Source organism: Thermobia domestica, chromosome 5, assembly GCF_964235325.1.
Source record: "Thermobia domestica chromosome 5, izTheDome1.hap1.1, whole genome shotgun sequence".
Classification (NCBI taxonomy): Eukaryota; Metazoa; Arthropoda; class Insecta; order Zygentoma; family Lepismatidae; genus Thermobia; species Thermobia domestica.
In genome coordinates, this window is record NC_137458.1 from 165,549,144 (window position 1) to 165,562,436 (window position 13,293).

Genomic DNA, 13,293 nt, shown 5'->3' on the forward strand with positions numbered 1-13,293 from the left:
CATTCAAATAAAAGTTTAGATCTAGAACTTTGAGTGAAGAAATCTATAATTCACATTGCCATGAATAAATCGTTTGGGTAATTGATAGCAAACATAACTGTTTAAATGTGCAAGAATTTGGAGTTAATATAATCATTATAAATTTCTGATCTTGACATTAGAGAACGTTTACTTTTAAATGTGAAAGATCAATATATCAAACCTACATATATCTGTTAAAGTAATGAATTATATATTTTAAATTGTTATGCCTCTCGTTAACACGCTGATTACCTTTAGTTCATATACTCCCAAGTATTTCTCGATTCTTGCCTTCCCTTCTTCGTATTGAGACTTGCCAACAATACTGCAGGTTTTCGATGGCGAGGAAATGACGGGGTTCCCTTATCTCTCATTGCAGGTGCCCTTGCAGTGTGAAAAGTCTTCAGTCTGGATGAAGTGTGTTCGACTTACCATAGGTGCAGGTCACACCTAGTAAAATTTCGTCAGTTTTGATTATCAAACAAACATTAACGCAGACACATCATTGCAACAGTGTATCAAGGTAAACTAGCTCGTTACTCAATCTTTTTTCCCCCCATATGACAGTAAATAATCGTGACAGTTCCCTTTGCGACGCATCTAGTTGAAATTTATCGTTTATAGTAAAGATACACTACGTGAGACACTGAAAGTTCCGATTTATTTGTGATTAGGACATCATAAGAGGATTAAGTATTGCAGTTCGTGTATTGTGCTTTCGTATGGTTTCGTATGGCAGCTAATTAAGATCTTAGTAATTCATTTTTCCATGCAGTCATTTATTGTTATAACAATAAACTTGTAATATCAACACTGTTCTACTAAGGTATTTTCACAATATTAAACTATCGGTTAATGTAAACGCTAGATTCAGAAGAACTTTAAATACTTCAATGCTGCTGCAATTTACTTCATCTGTATCGGTTTCCTATTTTCCTATACATGAAACTTCGTATTCTCACCACCATGTATTCATCGCTTCCCTCTTCTAACTGAAAAATATTCTGAATATCAAATGAAGGTTTAGTTAGTGCATTAATCCACATTTAATCACACAAAATTTATCACAAAACTATGTTGAAAATGAGGGTAATACCGCAACATAAAATGTCGTTATTGCTAAGATGTATTACCAAATAGGAAACAGACATCACGTAGCTGCCAAATAAATGTTTTTTGACATAATTATTTTTTGATCGATTCATCCTAAGTTTTAGAATTGATTCGGTTAGTTTTCATTCTGTATATCAAGATACTATTAATGGTACACAGTAAAATCAGAGCTATTTCATGTTTAGCATTAACAAATATGAAGTAGCATTTGTCAGCGGTAAGGTGCTACGTAACCGAAGAGTAATTTTTCGCTTAAGTTATTCAAAGACTCCTACTAGTTGCTATATATATATATATATATATATATATATATATATATATATATATATATATATATATATATATATATATATATATATATATATATACTTAGCTAATAGGGAAAATATATATAAATTTTTCAGTCTCTATCTAATCTGAAGAATTATTGAAAGGTGTTTTGCTTTCCCTTGGGGTCTAAAATGCCTGTTATAGGAATGTTGACGCTCTTTTTCAAGTTCTGTATACAGTGTAATGTTACGAGAAACAACTGCATCGTTGTATACAAGGAAGTCTTGGCTTTACCCGAAAACAGTAGGGCTAGAAGGATTAAATTAAAGTTATTTAACATGTTTTCTCCTGGAACTGATGCATTTGATACAGCGTTATTCCAACTTTTCTAACCTGTGCAAATTAAATTAATTTTGTCGTGCCTGAAACAAGGTCTCCGTAGTATGTTAAACGTCAGCGATGTACTCAAAATGATGTATCTTGAGATATTTCTTCAAGTTTGCGAGCAAATAATAATCCAAAAGGTGCAAGAGCAAGAGAATAGGAAGGTACCGGACCAATTGGAATCCCAGGGTTTTCAGTTTCAATTTGGCAACCACAACGTAGGACGTGTGAGCTGGGCAATTATCGTACAAAATGAAAATACCTTTGCAGATCTTTCCGCAGTGTTTCTTGTTAATTGTCTCATGCAACAGGCCCAATAGGTTAGTTTAATACAGTGTTCCGTAATTTTTTTCTACTGGTGACAGAGCATAAATTATCCATAATACAGCACACTAAACGTTATTGTTCTCAAAAATGTAGAATCGACTTATTATTGAACACAAATCAAATCGTGCATTTATTAGTATTTGAACATGAATTAAAATTTATGGTGGTAAATTGATTTAAGCTCATACATGAAGATATTCTACTGAAGAAAATACACACTTTTACTGCTATTAAACTAAATAATTTTACTCGTATCTTCAATGGGATACTTAACCCTGTTTATCTGACACAGGCAGCTGATCCGTGGAGGAATCGTTGACAATGTAAGTTTCATTTCTTCATCGACGGATCTGTCTTATCTTCTTTGAAGTTTTAATTTCAGCCAATGTCAGGTAGCCCTGTTCACTCAAATATGTAGTTAAATATGAACTCGACAATTGATTATGTCCCACAGAGGAAATTTTGAAATTTCACTAGCAGCTTCTGAGCTCAGTACTATTTTCACCATCTCCTATACAAGCAGGCATTAACGTTTCAGCTCTTGCTTATGGTTTCTTAGCCTTTGCGACAAGTTTAGCTACTTTATAATTAGTTTCTTGTACTTTTTCCAAAACAAGTATTGTATTTCCGCAGATCATAAATAATATTTGTTTTTTGTTTCGTTCAAACAACCAAGGAGAATACTGCTAGGGAATAAAGTATGACTGAGAATAGATGCTTCAACTTGTTCCTCCTTCTGATCATTGTTCACACATTCCGGCACTCATTTCGCTGAAAGCTTGCGCATATCCAGTATACTGCTGGTAATGAAGCCAGTATCTGGTCTATTTTTCATCCTTTATATTCATGTGCCCTCAAGGATCAGTATTTTCAAAGGTGAAATGGCCAGTCTTGAAACGAGTTATCCTGGTTTTAATGGTTCTGTAGAAGGACAGTGCTTCCTCATATTTCGTGTAAATATCCTTTGCAAACTTTTCCTAGAGAGAGAAAACTTCATGGAAGTCCGTCACTTCAAAGCTGTGAAACTTACTTGAGGCTCAACGATCACTGCTTCAATCATTATTTAAAAATAAATAAATAAATAAAAACACCTATATTTTCACCATTATATAATAAGATACTAAGCTTTCATATCAACCTTTACTGAAGACTTAATGTGGACTGGAAGAGAGAGGGGGGGGACACAGTTAAGCATTTTCAGCTGCTCCTTGTATTTCATTAAGTGAAAACTGTTCTGTAAAGTTGTGTAGTAATTTTGTACTAGGGTAAATGCTTTCATCAGAAGGTATTGCATGTATGTGTGTGGGTATTTTGCGCATCACCTAGAACTACGCGAGATCACTACGTTAATATAGCAAGGACAGGTTAGCCAGTCGTTTTCCATATGATTTAAGTGTATATGAATAGCAGGGAATCGGGAAGCTAAAACGACGGAAGAAGTAAGACAGAAACTATTAATTTACCTACACGAATGGATTAAATTCTATAACTACTAGGAAAAATACTATAGGAATTATTTGATATAATATCCACTTATATTTGATGTATACATTCTTCCTTGCGTAGCACTCTTTAGTTAAGACCATAGGAGCTTGACCTTCCAGTTAATGTTAAAGAAAAGGATGTTTCGTGATCAACATTTTGCAAGTACTCCAATCAGACATCGTGTAATTTTAGGAAATCGATTGTGCTTGATATAATTTATTTTTTGAACTATTTTGTCAGGATCTCACTCTTTCTGGGTAGTCTAGTACACTAATAATTTTGATACTGAGGACGCCATGGAACGTACAAAGAAACATGGGATCAGAATAATGTGTAATTTTACTGAGAATCAAACTAGAAATATCGTGCACAGATACATTTTTGTGGAAAAATTAGTCTTCTAACGAAATTTATTCATTATTTGTACAATTTGTACGCTGAAAAGAAGAGGAAAATAATTATAATGTAAACTGAAAGCGTTGTTCGTAGTAAAATTCACACTATTTAACATTTTTCTAACGAACTGTAGAGCAAAAGGCAGTGTTGATATTTATAACTCTTTTAGATTATAAGAAACATGAGCAGTATTCGCATTCGTGTATTCGAGTACGCAATATTTAGCGCAACGTTACCGGATTGCGGACTTCTCTTTCCCTTCTCGTTTTTTCTCCGTCTAGGAATACGACAAATTAATTGACAGGATTATTCACACCGTAAAAAGTGTTATTCCAATAAATTTTAGAATAACCATTCTCTATGCTGGAACTGTAAATGTGAACTAAATTAATTGTCTTTTAATTTATAGCATAAACTAACTGTATGGCCAAGGAACCCGGAGGTTCAGTGCCACATTCATAAAAGCGTTCCATTGACTTGCTGTACTTTGCCAATTTTGGATTCTGATTCTACGTTGTACTCCTGTTTCTGCGAGATCCATCTTAATATTATCCCCCATCTGCGTCTATGTCTTCCTAATGGACGTTTTCCGATTGGAAAGTTATACTATTAGAATTGGTAAAAGCTCATAGTGTATTTTACCCTGCCATAACCATCGTCTGTAATAGTTTGTTTTTTGTCGCTATATTAGCTGTCTTAAATTTATTATAATTAAAATTTTGTTGTTCACTATTTCATGAAATCTCTTGTAATTTTTGTAGATGTGCAAAGGATCATTTCCAGTCTTCCTGTTACGTGGTTAGTTTCCTCGTTGGTTTAGAGAGAATCAAACAGATGAAATGAATTCTAAAGCCTTTGATTTTATAGTTTTGTTAATTAAGTTTTGGATTTTTCCCTAATGCAAATTTCTTTCTAACCTTATATATAAATTCTTAAAAAAAAGTATTGGAACCACTTAAAAAAGCTATATTTTAAACACACAATAAATTTTCTATAACTCATGAAACCACAATGCGAATGTTATTTACTAAGAAAGTATTCGAGGAACAGTTGTACGCGTTAAAGAAAGGAACCTTGTTCCCTCCTAATTGTATCCGCTCTCCGCGTCTCAAAGCAGTCAAATATGTTTTGGGTGTAATAATTTATGGTATAATGTAGATGCCTGCAATGCAGCAACCATGAGTTCATATGTTGAGTAGAAAGGAAGAAATAGAGAGAGAGAGAGAGAGAGAGAGAGAGGGAGAGAGGGAGAAATGGGTGATAAAGTAGTGTGCAACATGAAGGGAAAAAAATCACACATTGTCTATACCGAGTAAAGTTTTTTTTTTTTTTTTTTTTTTATAAAGAAATAGGATCTTCTACTTCCACATTTGCATTTCTTGTATTTTATTATACATATAGTAATGTTGGTTTTAAAATACGCGATTTCATATGAGTCTCCAAACAAAGAACGCCCAAGAAGTGTTAGTAAGTTATTTGTTTACTATCCTGTAATAGATTACTTAATCGATTTTATATAGAAAGGAAATTAACAAAAGCCTGAATAAAAATGTACTGCTAGCCGTTGTGCGACAAACATATTTTAAAGATTTTCACCATAGTTTTATATGGAAACATTTAAAAGTGTATCATGAAAACCAGTTGACATAGAAACATGCATTTCCTAAAAACAGCGATTAACATAGTAATATAATATTTCTAGATGGCGTTTCTAGTATTGATAACTTTCACAGTGGTGCGAAGAGTCAGTACTTGCTGTCTCTTGCCACAAATTGACAACACCGAGTAACTGCGATTGGACAAAGTGGACATCCCGTTCAAGGCCATGTAACTTTCATTTGGAAAGCGCTATAGAGAACATTGTAATCTAGAACATTAATTCTATGAAATATAGAACAGCAGAAATTTTTGACATGTTATGCCCTGCTGAGAACTGCGTCACAATAATATTATGACATAAGAAAGATACGTGATATTTTTATCTCAAAATATTATGTCCAAAACTGATCGTGGTTTTAACAAATATATTTCTATCGGAAGAGTTGTGTTAATGAATATACATTTTATATTTAAGTATAACAATGTTGAGTTGTCATTCAGTTTGTATGTAAAGCTTACACTTAAAAACATGTAAAAATATATATTTTTTAAAATAGCTTTAAATAACTCTTTTTGTATCGCTTGTGTCATCGTATCTCTGTGATCAAGTCTTACAAATAACAATATATTAAGAAGTGAAATCAAGAGCCTGAAACATTTTTACACATAGGTGAAAAACGGCTTAGAATGTTGAGAAACACTTCTTCATCTTTTTATGATAATTGTTTCATGTTCATGTTCATGATTCAAACAGGATGAAATTTAAAGTATTTCGCAATATTTGTTTGTACAGTATATATTCTACTGTAAAAGTAGATTAACGCTGATAAGCTGTAGGAATTGCTAAAATATTGTCGAGTTTCCGTCTCGTATGTAGAAGTAATTACATTTCAAACAAATAACTACTGCAGGAAACTCGTTTTAAAAACACTCAATAGGAATTCACCTATCTGGCGTGGAATTCGTACACAAGAAGGTGGTAGAGATCCTAACATGGCGTTCATGGAATATTCCGAACATGTCACACAGGAAGTTCCAAAATATAGAGTATTCATATTAATAGCACGTGTGATTATACGATCGGCCACTTAAGCAGCTGTTTGGGCAGATTAGCAGTCGTACACTTACTGAATACCTATGTGGGATATCCCATCCCATCTTGCCAGTAGATCTCGATATAGCTGGCCGATGGTCGTTGCTGAAACCGCTAGTGTTCATGTATCGTCCCACGATCTCTCTCACGTGCTTGGTTGGGTCTCTAGACCAAGCGAGAAAGGTAGAAGACGTATACCGAGTATAGCACTCAAGTAGCTCTCGCGATATGGGGACGCGCGTTACCCTGTAGAAAAATGAGGTCTATCAAGATGTTCAGGTAAGGTCATAAAACGTGATAAATGGCGTCACGAATGCACGTTGAAATTATTTTCCTCTGAGTGAAGACCAGAGGTGAATGGGATGTGTAGCTTATTGGCCTCCATACCAGAATTCGAATTGTGGGAATTCTGTGGCGATTGTTAACACACGCTAGGTTTTCCCACTCATATGGACTCTACATTTACACACGATCCTCAGTGTACTGGAGATAGAAAGGACTGTCACCGTTGTTGTACTTACCGTACTACTTTCATTCACTTCTCGATTTTAGACTCTTCCGACACCACCGAAGACGTTTGCGGCGATTAGAAGGGGTCAGGTATAATTGTTAAGTTGAGTTGATTTTGGGTTTAACATCCCTTTCAGTAGCGAGGCTGTATGAGACGGGACCTACTGATTAACGTGCAATCCGAACTACATGAGCTCTTGCAGGGATTGTATAATTGTGTATGAGGAACGTGGTACCTAGTTATATCATAAATACTGTCACAAAGTTTGGAGTGACCATACAGCGATACACTGAGACTGGAACGGCAGCTGACCGCGCAAGGAGTGGCAGATCACGAACGGTACGAACTCCGCAGGTCCAGAAAGCAGTCGCAGCAAGAATTCGAAGAAATCCTGTTCGAACACAAAGTGTGATGGCTGCTGAGATGAACATCAGCAAAAATTCCATGTCTCATGTGCTCAGGAGTGACCTACATCTACGGGCGTATAAGAGGCTGACTGGTCACTTTCTGACCCAAATATTAACGTCGCAGAGGGCCCTTAAATCAAAGAGAGAGTTGCAGCGTTACGCCAACAATCTGCACAGAAAGATTCTGTTCACTGACGAAAAGGTGTTCACAACTGATCAGGCCTACAACGCCCAAAATGACCGTATGTATGTCACGTCATCTACTGCAGCTGCTGAGGCAGCTCCAAGGGTTCAGAGGGTACATCATCTTGCCTCAGTGATAGTTTGGTGGGGAGTGAGATACTCAGGCACAACCCAGTTGCATTTTTGCGAAAAAGGTGTTAAAACATCTGCCAAGGTGTACCAGGACACAGTGCTAACACCTATAGTGAAACCACTGTCCGCTACCATGTTCCCTAGAGAAAGGTGGACCTTCCAGCAGGATTCCGCTCCAGGCCACAAAGCGAAAACAACCGAGGACTGGCTGGCACGGAACGTCCCCGACTTCATTTCTACCGTTGATTGGCCTTCTACCAGCCCGGACCTTAACCCGTTGGACTACCAACTTTGGGTAGTCCTTCAGGCTAGAGATGCAAAAAAGCCGGCTTTTTTGAATCGATGGTTTTTTTCACATAAAAAGCCGGCTTTTTTGGGAAAAAAACGAGAATTTTGGAAATTTTGGCTTTTTTCAACTTCATGATTTTTCTATCTAAATAGCTTTCTTATAGTATATTCTATAGTTAGATAAGAATTTCATGACCTGAATGTAATATTTCGCTCTGAAATTCACCATCAAGATGGATGGAGCACATGTTTTACGAATTAAAGCTAACATGAAGAATGTAGTATTTGAGGGTAATTTTAGAGGCTATTTAACTTTATTTTAACTTTTGAGTTATCGACATTTTTTTCTTTTTTAGTTTGTCATCCGTGTTTCATTCCTAAGAGCTTTTAGTACTCTAGCTTCTAGCGCAAAAGTTAAACTTGCCCGTTTTTCTCTTTATCCGTCAAAGCGTACGTTTTTCAATATATCCGTCAAACCGTACTTCACATATCTGTTATACTGTAGCTGTGAAGTGATTTAGCAATAATTTTGCGGACACAACCTTGAATACCAATTTATACAAATAATCAGTAGCGGATTTAGAAAAGTACTTTAGGAGGGGTTTTTCTGATTGTTTCGTTTCCTAAAAAGTCCTAATTTTATTTGGGAAGTGCTTGAAGTTTATGAGTACAGGCATAACTAATATTTCGTTTCGTTTATATGTTTAACAATAATCTTCCGGATACAACTTTAAAAATCATTTTATACTGAGAATCAGTGGCGGATTTAGAAAAGTATTTTGGGAAGGGTTTCTTACTAATGTTTAGTTTTTTTAAACATTCGTAATTTTTATTTGACGGGAGCTTAAAGTTTATGAGTAAAGGCATAAATAATAGATATTTCGTTTGTTGCAGACATTCCGTAACTTTGGGGAACGGGCTTCAGTCCGAAAGACCGCCCCCCTAACCTTCGCAAAACCGTCACTGCTGGTAATTAGTAATAATAACTATTTAAAAACAATAGAAAGGAAGTCGGCCAACTCACAGTATACGCACTATTTCTACATTCACAGATGGAACAAAGAAAAGCTTTGTCAGAATGGTCGAATGCTGGTTGAATCCCGGACTTCCCGATAGAAGCTCAAAAGCTAATCACTCAGTCATTTTTGTTGTGCAGTTGTATTTAGCTTAACTTAAATATATTCCGTAGTCTTTTTTTGGGGGGGGGGAGGGGGGAGTTCCGTAATGATATGTTGAATCCCTCTTGTTAAAAATTCAGAAAACTTGAGGATTGGATAAACTGTGATGGTGGTTCTATAAAACTTAACTGTAGAATTTCAAGAATATACAGAACCAAAAGCTCTAGATGTGCAGCCTTTAAGTGTATCATATAAATCTAAGTATTTCTCTTATGTTTTATTTTAATTTGATTTTGCGCCAAGTGATCTTTGTGGTGGACAAACACCGTGTGCGTGGGTTTTCTCGGGGTTCTCCCGTTTCCTCCCACTTTCTTCATTCCACCATTTCATTCATTACTCATCATCACCGTCTCCTTTAGCCTAATCGGGAAAAAACGTGGGACGTAAAACTCAAAGATTTCATTTTTAATTTTATTTTGTTTCAGAAAGAGGGTATGGAATATTTTGAAGTAAAAATACTACATACTATTTTGCTAGTTATTTGTGTTCTTTAAAAAGAAGTGTTTACTTTTAGGGTTGGCTGGTTTACACCAACTTTTTTTTTTTAATAACTGGTTTAAACCAAAAAAATAAAAAGAATGAAAAATGCGAATTGTGTGAACTTCATTGTGACGTTTCCAGATATCAAACCAACTGCAATAGTTTTATTTCCCTTTCACCTTTTAATCAAGGTGTCCCATGTTCAATTCTCGGTCGACCCACAAACCTTCTTTCATGCGTAACCCAAGTAGCGGTTCGGATGTCAGTTTAAGCGAAAGTCTTCTCCTTGATAACCTCGGTATTTCGTAAGGATGTTAAGCCTAAATATACGAAACAAACCAAATTGTATATTTCTGCATGCCTAAATGCGTGTTGTTTTATAAAGAAGCCAATATTGCTTAAATATATTGATAGAAATTGGCAAAATTTTTCGATTGCCTACGTAGCTTCCAACATTAGCTTGGATTGGACTTTCAATGATATCTTTGTACCGGTACTAAATTTGTAATTTAATACCTCAGTTTTAGCGTACTGATTATGGTACGTTGACCTTTAAATTTTACATGCAAAGCAATAACAGGATTTTCCCGTTATTGTCTTACATTTCAAGTAATGACGGGATTTTCCCAATGGCTAGGGCGGGAGATTCTCAACTTAAGAAATTTACTGACCGCACGTCTTTAAGCTTATGAGAATTCTTCCGGCATAACCCCGCTGTTGCATAATAACATCAAGGCGAAACAAACTTATTTCTGTGAATATGTAATATAAATACATAAAGCAAAAAATCTAAGTCAAAAAAGCCTGGTTTAAACCAAAAAAGCCTGGTTTAAACATCCCCCAAAAAACGGGTTTTTGGCATTTTCAAAAACAACCACGGTTCTTGCCAACTCTGCTTACTTTTGTATATAGGAGGTTAAAAAATTCTTATTATATACATTGGTTAATCCTGTGGAATTCATAATACAAAGAATGTTGAAGAAAAATTGTTTGAAATATTTTTTCGAAATTCATAGTTTATTTTCGATGTTTTATATTATTATCAGCATCAACCACTAATTAAATGATTTTTTGTGTTATAGAGAAGCGATACAAAGTCTGTTTTATCAATTTAAAGCAGTATTTTGAAAAAAGCCCAAAATTTCCCAAGCAAAAAAGCAAAGCAGAAAAAACCGAGTTTTTTTTTTTCAAAAAAGCCGGTTTTTTTCCGAGCCCTTGCATCTCTACTTCAGGCAAAAGTCTGCCATAAACGGCATCATCTGTCGACAGTCGGAAACAATCCTTGACCCGAGCAGTGAACAATTTTCCCATGGACGTGGTGAGTAATGCCATTGACCAGTGGCCGGACAGACTTCGTGCCTGCATCAAGGCCAAGGGGGGACATTTCGAAAAATGATTCGTGCGTCAGGTGTACAACATATCAATGTAAAACATGACTAAAATAAATTGCCTTGGTGTTAATACTCTCTGTATTATTCACATTCAAACTTGTGGCAGTATTTATGATATAACTAGGTATATAGACCTGCATCCAATAATTGATTTTTTAGTATTCGTGTGTTTATGTGAAGATTTAATTTTTTCCCCATACAGTGAAATCAGAACAGCTCAAAACAAGCAACGGGGTCACTAGAGATGTCATGCTCACGGCAATACGTAAATGGGATCTTCGATGTGATCATTACTGTCTGTTGTGTTCAGATGACTCACTCTTACTTCCGCAAATGAACTGAGTTGGCGTCTGGATAGGTTGTTTACATTCCCATATGCGTCTTCAAATGCGCTGTCTTCAGGACTATCAGCACTATTTTCAGGAGAAGTAATGTAGATAATCAGCATTAATAGTCATCATCTTCTTCCAAGGAGACCAAGATCTCCTCTACAGTTAACTCTCTGTAAATAAAAGATACAGTTTATTAAAGTAACTGCGGAACTGTTTCGAAAAATATTACACGGAACCATATAGCACTTACTTAGCAATGGTGTTGATAACTAGACTACTATATGTGTAACGTTAAATATTCAAGTATTTTTTTAAGTGAAAGACCAAAAGTGTTATTAAATACTATTCCTCACATCGGACTATTTCTAACGCAAACTAATCTAACCTAAAGTTAGTAATATGTATTGTGGGCCAGTTAAGTACACAATCTCATTTATTTGCAAGAAAGTGTCTGTTCTAAAATATGTGCAAGGACGCAGGCACATATTATTCTAAACAAAAGCTAACTTTTATCTGATTAATATACAAAGAAACATTGTGAAAACGTTTGAACGTCGTAACAAATCAAACCGTTACTCTTTCAATAATGTAGTATGTTCAACGGACGAGTAGAAATGAGAGTGGTACATGTTGGGTCAATTCTATATACATTTAATTGTGGACTTAAGTCGTATATAAAACAGTCTTAAGTATCAATGTAAACTTGCTCAAAATACAGTACACGCACCAAATCTTTCAATAGAGAATACACGTAATGCATACTCCCACTTAAACTTGATGTTCCATTTTTTGGAACGTTTAAACTTATGACGTCATATCCTACGTTTGATTTGCATAAACTTTCAACCAAGTACTTTATGATATTCCTTTCCATGGGAAAACAGAAAGAAATACCGAAAATATATGCCACAAGCTTTTCTCCTCTCAGCACACAACTTGCTACCTAGCGGAATCTACAACTTAAGCGACATCTGTTTCAAACTTCAAAATCAAAAGAACAACGATTTCTGTTGTCGATGCCTATTTATTTGAGCAAAATTATGCAAGTTTTTCTTTTCTTCATTATTGGAACATTGGAAAAAACCGGTTAAATCTTCTTTCCTCATTTTATACTAATAGAAAAGCATTTTCACTGAAATTTTCGAATTACTTGATCAAAAACATTTTCTAAACTAAACAATAAATTCATTTTCTTGCCTTTCTTTGTAAACCTTGTGCCGGTTACTCTGAATATTTTGTACCCTTCGTGATCTGAAAGCCTAACTGCTCTTCCTAAACTTCTTTCTTCGTTTCGATGTAACGTGCTCGGTAATATTGGTATATAATAAATGAGCTAAAGGTGTTGTTAAACGACTCACTTATTATTCGTAGAATGTATTTGTGAAGCTACAGTGAGAATTGATACTTGTTTAGCGAAGAATAAATACTGGTATAAACATAAATAGTATACAGGGTGTTCCAGGAAGAAACTGATGGACATCGCACATATGTTTCTTACATCAAAGAGAAGAAAGTTGTCATGCATTTTGTTGACTCACAGATACGTCCCAGATTTGCATCAAGTTACAGATTTAAGTATCTTATGTCGAAATAAGATTCTAAACTCCGAACTATTAACTTTGAAACCAAGTAACTAATTAAAGTACTTAACCTGCATTGAACGGATTATCTTGGGTTACGTTTTGAATTGAAGCGTTATGAGG

The 13,293-nt window shown here is 35.2% G+C and overlaps 1 protein-coding gene across 16 annotated transcripts in view; it reads left to right on the forward strand.

The window, feature by feature from the left end:
• The window catches only part of LOC145686241 (uncharacterized), a 180,593-nt gene that overhangs the window by 107,451 nt on the left and 59,849 nt on the right, over positions 1 to 13,293 (forward strand). For 4 of the 16 annotated variants that reach the window (XM_081759345.1, XM_081759344.1, XM_081759346.1 and 1 more), the window contains one exon: positions 401 to 544. The exons of the other annotated variants lie outside the window; for them this stretch is intronic. The gene's annotated coding sequence lies outside the window, so the exon portion shown is untranslated. The remainder of the gene's footprint in view (positions 1 to 400; positions 545 to 13,293) is intronic. 16 annotated transcript variants of the gene reach the window in all.